The sequence below is a fragment of the Sapajus apella genome, unplaced genomic scaffold (assembly GCF_009761245.1).
Source record: "Sapajus apella isolate SASKATOON/1434 unplaced genomic scaffold, GSC_monkey_1.0 scaffold2, whole genome shotgun sequence".
Taxonomy (NCBI): domain Eukaryota; kingdom Metazoa; phylum Chordata; class Mammalia; order Primates; family Cebidae; genus Sapajus; species Sapajus apella.
In genome coordinates, this window is record NW_022436942.1 from 68,638,985 (window position 1) to 68,652,845 (window position 13,861).

Genomic DNA, 13,861 nt, shown 5'->3' on the forward strand with positions numbered 1-13,861 from the left:
GAGCACCATTGCAGCACTCTACTCCAAATTTCCTATTGTGTCACTAAATTCTGGAAAGAAGGCTCTATTTTAAAAGGGAATTATTTGCTTTAATGTGGCAAACTCCTGCAAAGGTGAAATTACATTATGGATAAATGATGTAAACCCTTACCATGTTCCACCTGAACTTCGATGGGCTTCTGTTCGTCCTCTGTGCTCTATTCTCCTTCACCCTGCTTCTCCTCCACAGTGTACTTATAGATTTTGTCCAAACCCTAGGTCTACAATGAGGCCCAGAGTTTTAGAGCTCTGGCTCTAGGGTTCACATTCGGAGGTTCAAACCTCTCTCTTACCACACATTAACTGTGTGACTTGGACAAGTTATTTATTTTTCCCTCAGTTTCCTTAGTAAAATGGGGGTAATAAATATACCCACTAAATAGGATTGTAAAAATTGAGCTTATGATGTAACAGGCACATGGTCAGTGCTTGATAAAAGTTAGTTATTGACCGGACATGGTGGCTTATGCCTGTAATCCCAGCACTTTGGGAGGCTGAGGTGGATAGATCATGAGGTCAGGAGTTTGAGACCAGCCTGGCCAAGATATTGAAACCTGTCTCTACTAAAAATACAAAAATTAGCTGAGTGTGGTGGTGGGCACCTGTAATCCTAGCTACTCAGGCGGCTGAGGCAGGAGAATTGCTTGAACCCAGGAGGTAGAGGTTGTAGTGAGCCAAGATCGCACCACTGCACTCTAGCCTGGGCAACAGAGCAAGACTCTGTCTCAAAAAATAAATAAATAAAAAACTATTATTATTATATATCATTCTCTTGCTTTTAAAACTCTTAGATTGTTATGCTTCTCCCATAGGATTAAGCCTAAACTCCCTAGAATGACATGCAGGGACTAGGCTATTTAATATAGTCTTTACCTGGCTTCCTCCTTTTATCCTCACTTCCCCCATACAAAATTTACCCTATGCCAAAAATGGCAGATAGATTTCATCTCTAGTAGCCACACCAATCATTTGGCTGGGCAAGCTAAGTTGAGAATGACTCCAAAGCTCTAACTCTGTTCCATTAGCAGGGTTTGCCATGATCTAGACTAAAGCTATAGCTGTATTATGCTAATAACATTATTTTAATATGGCCTGCCCTATTTGTGTAATCATTTGTTTGTTAACTTTTCCTTTTAAAATAAGTTCAGATTTTTAAAAAGCTGCAAAAATAGTACAAAGAATATCTATATGCCCTTCTTCTAGACTCTCCACATTTAATATTCCTTTTTTCTTTTTTCAGATGGAGTCTTGCTCTGTTGCCCAGGCTGGAGTGCGGTGAAGTGATCTTAGCTCACTGCAACCTCCACCTCCTGGGTTCAAGCGATTCTCCTATCTCAGCCTCCCAAGTAGCTGGGATTATAGGTTCATGCCACCATATCAGGCTAATTTTTGTATTATTGGTAGAGACAGGGTTTCACCATGTTGGTCAGGCTGGTCTCAAACTTACTTGAGGTCTCAAGTAATTCATCCGCCTCAGCCTCCCAAAGTGCTGGGATTACAGGCATGAGCCACTGTGCCTGGCCTCCACATTTAATATTTGATATGACAGTACAATGATCATTTCATTGAACAAAAGTCAGAAAATACAAGTAAGTAAGAGAATCACATCAAATATTTTTCTGCCTTTAAGACTTCCTTTTTCCTCCTTTTTAATTTTTTTTTGGGGATGGTGTTTCACTCTTGTTGCCCAGGCTAGAGTGCAATAGCACAATCTTGGCTCACTGCAACCTCTGCCTCCCAGGTTCAGCAATTCTCCTGCCTCAGCCTCCTGAGTAGCTGCGATTACAGGCTCCTGCCACCATACCTGGCTAATTTTTGTATTTTAAGTAGAGATGGGGTTTCACCATGTTGGCCAGACTGGTCTCTTCTTCTTTTATTATTTTTTTACACAGGGTCTCTGTCACCCAGGTAGAGTGTAGTGGTACAGTCTCGGGTCACTGCAACCCCTGCCTTCCAGGCTCAAGCCATCTTTCCACCTCAGCCTCCCAAGTAGCTGGAACTACAGGCATGTGCCATCACACCTAGCTAATTTTTTTGTGTAATTTTAGTACAGATGGGGTTTCACCATGTTGTCAGGCTGATCTCTGAACTCCTGGGCTCAAACAGTAGGCCTGCCTTGGCCTCCCAAAGTATTGGAATTATAGGCATGAGCCCCCGAGCCCACCTACCTTTTTTTATTAAAAATATATTTACATGAACATTAAATTTTAATTAAAAAAATGTAAATCAGGGGCCGGGCGCGGTGGCTCACGCCTGTAATCCCAGCACTTTGGGAGGCCGAGGCGGGTGGATCACGAGGTCAAGAGATCGAGACCATCCTGGTCAACATGGTGAAACCCCGTCTCTACTAAAAATACAAAAAATCAGCTGGGCATGGTGGTGTGTGCCTGTAATCCCAGCTACTCAGGAGGCTGAGGCAGGAGAATTGCCTGAACCCAGGAGGCGGGGGTTGCGGTGAGCCGAGATCCCGCCATTGCCCCCCAGCCTGGGTAAAAAAAGCAAAAACCCGTCTTCAAAAAAAAAAAAAAAAAAAAAATTTAAATCAGACTCACTTGTGAAAATAGTACAAAGAATTCCCATAGTAGCCAGATACCTCAAATGTTAACATCTTAGGTTAGCAGCAGAGGCTCCTTTAATCTGGAACATTTTCTAAGTCTTGCCTTGTCTTATCCTTTGTTTTTTTTTTTTTTTTTTTTTTTTTTAGACAGAGTTTTTCTCTTTCACCCAAGCTGGAGTACAGTGGTGCGATCTTGGCTCACTACAACCTCTGCCTCCTGGGTTCAAGCGATTCTCATGCCTCAGCCTCCTGAGTATCTGGGATTACAGGCGCATGCCACCACACTCAGCAAATTCTTGTATTTTTAGTAGAGATGGGGTTTCACCATGTTGGCCAGGCTGGTCTTGAACTCCTGACCTGAGGTGATCCACTGTCCTTGGCCTCCCAAACTGCTGGGATTACAGATGTGAGCCACCGTGCCCAGCCTGCTGTCTTTCTTTACCTTGCCATTTTAGTAGAATGTCCTAACTTTGGGTTTTTCTTATTTTTTCTCATGATTAAATTTAAACTGTGTATTTCAACAGAATATTAATGAGAATTCAACAGAATAGTAATGTTGGGTTCTCTTTGGACATCATATCTGGAGCAATAGGTTGATTTTTCTCCTTATTGGTGGTGGTAATTTCTCATATGGTCAATGCGGTGTCTGCCAGCTCTCTACTATAAAGTTACTGTTTTTCTTTTATGAACTAGTAAGTATTTCAGGGAGAGATACTTTGATACTATGTAAATATTCTGTTTTTCATCATACATTCCGCCCCCCCCAGTCGGAGTCTCACTCTGTCACCCAGCCTGGAGTGCAGTGACATGATCTCTGCAACTCCTGCCAACTGGGTTCATGCAATTCTCCTGCCTCTGCTGCCAGAGTAGCTCGGATTACAGGTGCTTGCCACTGCACCCAGCTAATTTTTATAGTTTTTAGTGGAGACAGGGTTTCACCATCTTGGCCAGGCTGGTCTTGAACTCCTGACCTCATGATCCACCTGCCATGGCCTCCCAAAGTGCTGGGATTACAGGCATAAACCACTGCCCCCGGCCTGCTTTTTTTTTTTTTTTTTTTGAGACAGAGTCTCACTCTGTTGCCCAGACTGGAGTGCAGTGGCTCAATCTTAGCTTACCAAACCTCTGCTTCTCGGGTTCAAGCGATTCTTCTGACTCAGCCTCCTGAGTAGCTGGGATTACAGGCACACACCACCATGCCCAACTAACTTTTGTATTTTTAGTAGGGACAGGGTTTCACCATGTTGGTCAGGCTGGTCTCGAACTCCTGACCTCGTGATCCACCTGCCTCAGCCTCCCAAAGTGCTGGGATTACAGGTGTGAGCCACTGCGCCTGGCCTGATTTATTTTTTAAGCATCTATTGATGCTTATTTGCCAGAAAGTTATTACTGTGATATTTACAAACTGGTGATTTTTCTATTTTTTTTAGCACATTTATTAGATGAAGACCCACTTTAAGAAAGAACTTTAAGCCGGGCGCGGTGGCTCAAGCCTGTAATCCCAGCACTTTGGGAGGCCGAGGCGGGTGGATCACGAGGTCAAGAGATCGAGACCATCCTGGTCAACATGGTGAAACCCCGTCTCTACTGAAACTACAAAAAATTAGCTGGGCATGGTCGTGCGTGCCTGTAATCCCAGCTACTCAGGAGGCTGAGGCAGGAGAATTGCCTGAACCCAGGAGGCGGAGGTTGCGGTGAGCCAAGATCGCGCCATTGCACTCCAGCCTGGGTAACAAGAGCGAAACTCCGTCTCGGAAAAAAAAAAAAAAAAAAAAAAAGAGAAAGAACTTTAATTTCTCCCCTGTGTGTTACTCAGTGATTTATATCACTGTGTGCTCTTGGATCTTCATTTTATTCTATGGGTTATAATCCATTACTATCATTTCTTATTTTATTGTTCGAACTGCACCATATTTGGCCACTGGGAGCCTCTTCAGGTTGGGCCTGTGTCCCTTTGACATGTCTCCCACATTTTTTGAGCGCTTCCTTACTGTTTTGGCACCTTCAGGTATTCTGGGCTTATCTTGTACTTCCCCTGCCCCAGCTCTGGAATCAACTGTTTCTCCCAGAAGACCTGGTTCCTTTTGTTGGAGATGGAATATAGAGACCAACTTCTGGGTGCTAGGTGTGCTCTTTTGTATGAGGGTTTCATTGCTTTTGGGCCCTCTCAGCAGGCAGAGTTAGGAATTTTATGTATGCATTAACATGTATACATATATTGATCTGTTTTTATATCTATTTATATACATGCATTAAAACCTATGCATTCATATTGATTCCTCCGTTTCTATTCCAGCCCCGTAGGGTTCATGCTAATCTCCCCCTTTCCTTATCTGAAACTCTTTGACAATGAGAAACTTATCTCTTACCCACTATATATTAACTTACTGTAAATCCCAGAATGCATAATTTCAGAAGTTCTAACTCATACTTCTTTGAAAAACAAATCAACTAACTAGAAGTACAATATTTGTGAACATTTTTGTCTTTAGTCTTAAAGTATTCAAAATACTGTTTTTCAAAGTTACTTAGCTTAGTTCTTTTCTTCCCCCACTCAGGTTTCAGTATGGTGACTTGAATCATTTGTAATATAGTTAGCTTCATTTGTTTGTTTGTCTTCCATTTTGGTTCACTCCAAACCCTTGTTGATTTTATTTATTTGCTGCTTTGAGTCGTGAATCATTAATATGGTCCTAAAAATCAGAACTATACAAAAAGTTATACGCAGGAGGCTGGGTGCGGTAGCTCACTCCTGTAATCCCAGCACTTTGGGAGGCCAAGGCAGGCAGATCGCCTGAGATTGTGAATTCAAGACCAGCCTGACCAACATGGAGAAATCCCATCTTTACTAAAAACACAAAAATTAGCCAGTCGTGGTGATGCATGTCTGTAATCCCAGCTACTTGGGAGGCTGAGGCAGGAGAATTGCTTGAACCTGGGAGGCAGAGGTTGTGGTGAGCCAAGATTGCACCATTGCACTCTAGCCTGGGCAACAAGAGCGAAACACCGTTCAAAGAAAAAAAGAAAAAGCTATATGCAGGGCAGGGCAGTCTCACTGTCTCTTTTCTACTCTGTGCACAGCCCCTTATAGAGAATAAATCTCATTAGTTTCTTTTCTTTTTTCTTTTTTTTTGAGATGGCGTCTCAGCTCTGTTACCCAGGCTGGAGAGCAGTGGTGCAATCTTGGCTCACTGCAACATCTGCCTCGCTGGTTCAAGTGATTCTTGTGCCTCAGCCTCCCGAGTAGCTAGGATTACAATTATGCACTACCATGCCCAGCTAATTTTTGTAATTTTTGTAGATACAGGGGCTTCACCATTTTGGCCAGGCTGGTCTTGAGCTCTTTATCTCAAGTGATCCATCTACCTCAGCCTCCCAAAGTGCTAGCTAGGATTATAGGCATGAGTCACCATGCCTGCCCTAGTTTCTTATTTATCATTTCTGTGTTTCTTTTTGCACACATGAGCAGATACATATAAATTTTCTTATTTCTTTTGTCTTACACTGTAAATTCAATTTTCTACTTTGCTTTTTGCACCTGAGAGCATATACTAGAAATCACTCCATCCTGAGTTCTTTTTTTCCCCAACAGCTGTGTTGTATTTCACGTATGACTATACCATAGTTAACTGAACCATTCTTCCATATCTGGGCATTTAGGTTCCCCACCAGTATTTTATTTACACTTACAAAGAAAGCTGCAATGAATAACCTTTTACACGTATATTTTCATATCGTCAGAAGTGTATTTTTTTTTCTTTTTTTCTTCAGTCTCCGCAGAGACTGTCAAAAATTGCCAATGCCAACTATATTTCAAGTTGTCATGGCGGGGTATTGGGAAAAGTTTTCAATTAGCAATAATCGTGCCTTGGATAAACCTCATTGGCTACGATACTGCCACTGCGCAAAGCTGGAAGTATATTTTCAAGGTAAATGCCTAAAAGTGGGGCCATTGGTTCACAAGGTAAGTGCAGATGTAGTTTTGTGAGGCTCTGCCAGATTCCTCTCCAGTTATGCCAGTTTGCATTCCCTGCAGTAGTGGAGTACCCATTTCCCCACAGCCTGGCAAGCAGCATATGTTGTCAAACTTTAATTTTTTTTTTTTTTTGGCCAAACTGATAGTTGTGAAATGATTATCTCAGTACAGTTTTAATTTGCATTTCTATAATTGTGAGGTTGAACATCTTCTTATGTGTTTAAAGAGCATTTTATAACTTTTGTTAATTGTTTATTCATGTCTCTTTCCATTTTTCTATTGAGTTTTTATAAGCATTCTTTATATAGATAGGAATACTAGCCATGTATCTGTGATAAATGGTGCAGATGCTTTCTCCCATTTTGTCAGTTGTGTTTTAAGGTGTTTTTTTTTTTTTTTGCCATGCAAAATATTTTCATTTCTTTATTTCTTCAAATTTTTAATTTCATGTAGTCCAATTTATACTGTTTAAAAATTGTCAGGCTGGGCATGGTGGCTCATGCCTGTAATCCCAGCACTTTAGGAGGCTGAGGTGGCTGAATCGGTCGGGAGTTCAAGACCAGCCTGGCCAGCATGGTGAAACTCTGTCTTTACAAAAAATACAAAAAATTAGCCAGGCATGGTGGTGGGCCCCTGTAATCCCAGCTACTCAGGAAGCTGAGGCAGGAGAATTGCTTTAACCTAGGAGGCAGAGGTTGCAATGAGCTGAGATTGCCATTGCACTCCAGCCTGGGCAATAAGAGTGAAACTCCATCTGAAAAAAAAAAAAAAAAAAAATGTCAGTGAACTTTTGAGTCAGTAATTAGAAAGCAAGCTTTTCCCTACCTGGAGTTAAAAGAGGAATTTGCCCATGTTTTCTTCTAGAACTTGTGTGATTTCATTTTTTCATATTTGCATCCTGAGCCATTTGGATTTTCTCTTCTGTGCATGGCATAAAGTACAGATCTAATTGTATCTTTTTCAAAATGGCTTCCCAGCTATCTCAGAACCAATACTATAAAGTCTGCCTTTGCCTTAGTGATTTGAAGGTCCTGTTTATCATATATTAAATTTCTTTTTGTATTTTTGAGTCTGCTTGTGGATTTTATTTTCTGTTCTGCTGATTCATCTCTTCATGTGTTTCAATCACACTTTACATAGGCTTCAGAGTATGTTTTACTGTTTGGTATGGTTAGTCTTTGTGGCAGTGTTTTCCTGGCTATTCTTGAAGTTTTATTTATTTATTTGAGACAGAGTCTCACTCTGTTGCCCAGGCTGAAGTGCAGTGGTGCAATGTTGGTTCACCGCAACCACCGCCTCCTGGGTTCAAGCGATTTTCCTGTCTCAGACTCCTGGGTAGCAGGGATTATAGGCACATGCCACCATGCCCAGTTAATTTTTGCATTTTTAGTAGAGATGGGTTTCACCATGTTGGCCAGGCTGGTTGTGAACTCCTGACCTCAGGTGATCTGTCTGCCTCAGCCTCCCAAAGTGCTGGGGTTACAGGTGTGAGTCACTACATCCAGCCAGGTTTATTTTAATTTTTTTTTTCTTCAAAACCACAATCAGAAGAATTATTTTAAATTTGAACTTTAATATCAAGTTATCTATTTCCATAAAAAATTTATTCAGATTTTCAGACCAGGTACCGTGGCTCACACCTATAATCCCAGCACTTTGGGAGGTGAGGCAGATGGATCACTTGAGGAGTTCAAGACCAGCCTAGCCAACATGGTGAAACCCCAACTCTATGGAAAATACAAAATACAAAAATTATCCAGGCATGGTGGTAAGTGTCTATAATCCCAGCTACCTGGGAGTTCGAGACAGGAAGATCACTTGAACCTGGCAGGCGGAGGTTGCAGTGAGCCGAGATCGCGCCATTGCACTACAGCCTGGGCAACAGATCGAGACTCTGTCTCAAAACAAACAAAATTAGTCAGATTTTCTTAAATTTGTTAACTTGGGGAAAACTGACATTTTCATTCTGTCGAGAAACAGGCAATATATTTCCATTTGTTTAAGTCTACTTTTGTCTTTCACGAGTGTTTTAACGTTCCTTCTGTATAGATAGGTTTTATCCATTTACTTTTTTATCTTATTTATTTATTTATTTTCTGAGACAGGCTTTTGCTCTGTCATCCAGGCTGGAGTGCACTGGTGTGATCTCAGCCCACTGCAGCCTCCACTTCTCAGGCTCAAGCGATCCTCCTACCTTACCCTCCCAAGTAGATGGGACTACAGGTACATACCACCACATCAAGCTAATTTTTTGTATTTTTTGTATTTTTTTTGCAAAGACAGGATTTTGCCATGTTGTCCAGGCTAGTCTCCAACTCCTGGGTTCAAGTAATCCTCCTGCCTTGGGCTCCCAAAGTGCTGGGATTACAAGTGTGAGCCACTGTGCCCAGCTGGTATATTTATTACTAAGTTTATTCCTAAATAATCTTCTCTGTTGCTACTGTACATGAGGTTTTCTCTACCATTATTTTCTGACTGCCTATTGTGTATGTGAAGACTCTTTTTTTGTGTTAGTTTTATATCCTGCTACTTCGAATTATGTTATTATTTCCATTATATTTATTGTTGATTCTTTCAGGTTTTCTAGGCATACTATCTACATTTTGTATAGAAACTTTTATTCTTTAATGCTTTCAATTGATCTCTTCAACTGCATTAGCTAATAGCCTCTGGTACAATGCTGTGTAGCAGTGGAGTTTGCGAGCTCCTTTCTTAATTCCTGATCCTAGTGGAAAGGTGTGGCACACACTTTTGCTGTTTTACTTTTGCCCGTGCTGTTGTTCCTATAGCCTGGGGTGATCATGTTCCTTTCTTCTCTACCTTTCAAACTTCTATTTTTTACCCATACTACGCAGATGTAGCCCTTTCAAACTTTTATCCACCCTTCAAGGCCTGGCTCAAATGACACTTCTCCCTTTGGAGCCTTCTAAGTCTAGTCAGAGCATTTTGTTCATCTTATTCATTCGGATTTTTTTTTTTGAGATGGAGTCCCCCTCTGTCACCCAGGCTGGAGTGCAGTGGCATGATCTCGGCTCATTGCAACTTTTGCCTCTCGGGTTCAAGTGATTCTCCTGCCTCAGCCTCCTGGGTAGCTGGGATTACAGGTACGTGCCACACATGTGGCTAATTTTTGTATTTTTAGTAGAGAAAAGAGTTTCACCATGTTGGTCAGGCTGGTCTCAAACTCCTGATCTCATGATCTTCCCACCTCAGCCTCCCAAAGTGCTGGGATTACAGGTGTGAGCCACTACGCCTGGCCTTATTCATTCGTTATTATGTCACACGATAATTCACTATGTGTGCTCTTATGCCGGTAGGCAGAGTAGGAGCTCCCCGAGGGCAGGCCTGAGTCTTACTCACCTCTGTGTTCCTGGTGCAGAGCCAGGAATTGGCACAGCTTCACCCCTGGCTTGGAATATCCTGAAGTGACATCACAGAATTCCAAAATGAAATCAATTTTAATTCACTTTATTTTTATTTTTTTGAGATGGAGTCTCACTCTGTCACCTAGGCTGGAGTGCCGTGGCACGTCTCAGCTTACTGCAACCTCCACCTCCCAGGTTCATGTGATTCTCCTGCCTCAGCCTCCCAAGTAGCTGGGACTACAGGCACAGGCCACCACGCCCAGCAGTTTTTTGTATTTTTAGTAAAGATGGGGTTTCACCATGTTGGCCAGGCTGATCTTGATCTCTTAACCTAGTGATCCACCCGCCTCAGCCTCCCACAGTGCTGGGATTATAGGCTTGAGCCACCGGGTCGGCCAATTCTCTTGATTTTTAAAAAGAAGTATATGCTAGGTGTGCTACTTTAGGAAAGAGGATTTTAAAAACTAAGTTACGATAGGTATCACTATATTCCAAACAGTGACCAGTCGCTTTTTCCGCTGTGGATTTTTTTTTCCTTTTCTTTTTGAGACAGAATGTCACTCTGTTGCCCAGGCTGGAGTGCAGGGTTACAATCTTGGCTCACTGAAACCTCTGCCTCCTCGGTTCAAGCAATTCTCCTACATCAGTCTCCCAAGTAGCTGGGATTACAGGCATGTGCCACCATGCCCAGCTTATTTTTGTATTTTTTGGTAGAGACAGGGTTTACTGTATTGCCCAGGCTGGTCTCAAACTGACCTCAAGTGATCTGCCCACCTTGGCCTCCCAAAGTGCTGGGATTACAGGCATAAGCCACCACACCTGGCCACGCCCAGCTAATTTTTGTGTTTTTAGTAGCATTGGGGTTTCACCCTGTTGGCCAAGCTGGTCTCAAACTCCTGACCTCAGGTGATCTACTTGCCTTGGCCTTCCAAAGTGCTAAGATTACAGGCATGAGCCACCATGCCTGGCCTGGTGTGGAGTTTTATTAAGTTTAAACCAGAAGTTATACATAGCTCTCAGGGGCATCAAAATAGGGACAATATGTATATTAGTAAAAAAAGATTTTATAATTCTCTTCTTATTCAATTCATATTGAACTTGAGGTTAATTTTGGTTGCATGAGTGTTCTCAAGGTACCTCCATTAAAAGATTAGTAGATATGGAGAAGGGCCCCATTATCCAGTCATATGAGACTTATAGGCTAAAGAAAAGGTGGGGACAAGGGAGGGTAGCAAATAGCATTTAAGCCAGTAGCAGATTCAGGGCAGCTCTCAAAGATTAAAGAAAACCTCAGCTTTCAAGTCTCATGTAGCACCATAAACATTATCAAGAGCTATTTGCATGTGATGATATATACTGAGCAGCCACAGGTGCTATATTTAGGTCTTTTCTAGCCTTAGAACCTTGACCTTGGTGAAGACTAGACTCTTTTTTTTTTTTTTTTTTTTTTTTTGAGACAGAGTCTTGCTCTGTTGGCAGACACCAGGCTGGAGTACAATGGCACAATCTCGGCTCACTGCAATCTCTGCCTCCTGGGTTCAAGCAATTCTCCTGCCTCAGCCTCCCGAGTAGCTGGGACTACAGGTACGCGCCACCACGCCCAGCTAATTTTTGTATTTTTTAGTAGAGATGGGGTTTCACCATGTTGGCCAGGATGGTCTCGATCTCTTGACCTCGTGATCCGCCCGCCTCGGCTTCCCAAAGTGTTGGGATCACAGGCGTGAGCCACAGCGCCCAGCCAAGACTAGACTCTTTAGAGGAAATTGAAACCATGCCTCCAATTATGGCCAGATCAGTATATTAGTTTCCCAATGACCCTCTAACAAATTATTACAAATTTAGTGGCTTGAAACAACATGAATTGAGTGTCTTACAATTCTGAAGGTTAGAATTCCTAATTGGGTCTCACTGTGCTAAAATCAGGGTGTCAGCAGAGCTGTGTTCCCTTCAGGAGACTGGGGGAGATTCTGTTTTCTTGCCCTTTCCAGCTTTTAGAGGCCACTTGCATTCTTTGCCTTGTAGTTCCTTTGCATCTTCAAAATCAGCAATGGCCGGTTTTTTCACACAGCCACACTCTGACCTTAACTCTTCCTGGTCTTCCACTTCTAAGGATCTTTGTGATTATATTGGGCCTACCTGGCTATTCCACTTCAGCAATTAGAAACATTAATTCCAACTGCTACCTTAATTCCCCTTTGCGGTGTGACATAACATATTCAGAGGTTCATGGGCTTAGTACATGGACCTCTTTGGGAGCCATTATCCTACCTACCACAGCCAGTATCACAGCTATCTGGGGTGCAGGTTCAACAGCTGCAAAGCAATCTTTGCAGAGGGCATTTTCACCTTCTGAGACATGACGATGACCCAAGAACAGGGCTTATTCATTTGTTCTTGTGGTACTGTGCAGCTCCAAGTATTTCTTGACGGCTGTGTCCTAGACAGCCATTTGAGGGGTACTGCAATGAACAAAATAAGCTTCCTCAACTCGTTTAAAGACTAGGGCAGGTATCAGGTATTGGGACTAGGTATGACATAGGTATAACATAGTCACGCCCTAATCCAGGTCAGAAAGTCTTCCCCTTGAAACTGATGTTTGAGCTGAGCTGGAAGAGATGAGGGCATGGGGATGGGGGTGGAGCTCAGGGAGGGCGTTAGTGCAAAGGCCCTGGCAGGGGAGGGAGCTTGGGGGCTTGAAAGAGCTGAGGGATGGCCACTGTGGTTGGAAGTCAGAGCCAGAGAGAGACAATGACACAAGGGGAGGCTAGGGTAAGCGCCAGATCATATTGGAGAGTCCTGGAAACTGTGTAAGCAGCCAGGCTACCTGGGTATTTAAAATATTTGAATGGCGTTACCATGGAGGGCTGCCAGAACTGCATGTTTACCAGATGACTCTAGCTGCTAGTGTTATGTGAAAAATGGGCTTCAGTGAGGCAATAGTTGCCCAATTGTAGCATCTAAGAGACGGTGATTCCTTAGATGAGAAGTGGAGAGAGGCAGCTGAAATAGTTCATTTAGGAGGCAAAACTAGCAGGACTTGGTGATGGATAGTTATGGGGGTTAAGGAAAAAGGTATCCGGGGAGGACTTAGATTTGGAGAAGTAGATTCAGGGCTTAATAAGATGATAAATAAGTTTTGGATCTGTTAAGGGAGTGCTACTTGTATGTAGTGGGTAAAGACCTGCAGTGCCGCCCACCATCTTCCTCCCTGCAGGACAGCTCTACACCAAAGACTCATAGGGCCTTAAATGGCAGCAGTGCTGAGGTTAAGAAATCCAAGTTCAGAGGCTACTTAGAAGAGGGCAAGCTGGCTGAGCTGGCTGAGAGCAGCCAGTAGAGCGTAACATGAGAAAGATGTGTGAGAATGAGTATCAGTGGGGAAGATTGAAAATGGGTCTTGGCCGGGCGCAGTGGCTCAAGCCTGTAATCCCAGCACTTTGGGAGGCCGAGGCGGGTGGATCACGAGGTCGAGATCGAGACCATCCTGGTCAACATGGTGAAACCTCATCTCTACCAAAAATACAAAAAATTAGCTGGGCATGGTGGCACGTGCCTGTAATCCCAGCTACTCAGGAGGCTGAGGCAGGAGAATTGCCTGAACCCAGGAGGCGGAGGTTGCGGTGAGCCGAGATCGCGCCATTACACTCCAGCCTGGGTGACAAGAGCGAACCCCCGTCTCAAAAAAAAAAAAAAAAAAGAAAATAGGCCCTGACTTTAAGGATGTGGTGAATTCTGGTGACCATGTTTCTGTAACATGGGGGTCAGTGAGGGAGCAGCTTTTTTTTTTTTTTTTTTTTGATACAGAGTCTAATTCTGTTGCCCAGGCTGGAGTGCAGTGGTGCTATCTTGGCTCACTGGAACCTCTGCCTCCCAGGTTCAAGCAATTCTTATGCCTCAGCCTCCCAAGTAGCTGGGATTATAGGT

At 43.1% G+C, this 13,861-nt stretch overlaps 1 protein-coding gene and 1 non-coding gene across 8 annotated transcripts in view; one reads left to right on the forward strand and one right to left on the reverse strand.

The window, feature by feature from the left end:
• The window catches only part of RAD9B (RAD9 checkpoint clamp component B), a 37,837-nt gene that overhangs the window by 21,063 nt on the left and 2,913 nt on the right, over window positions 1-13,861 (forward strand). The window lies entirely within an intron of this gene.
• LOC116528260 lies at window positions 6,368-6,508 on the reverse strand. The gene has a single exon (XR_004258955.1). It is a non-coding gene; the product is annotated as a U4 spliceosomal RNA (small nuclear RNA).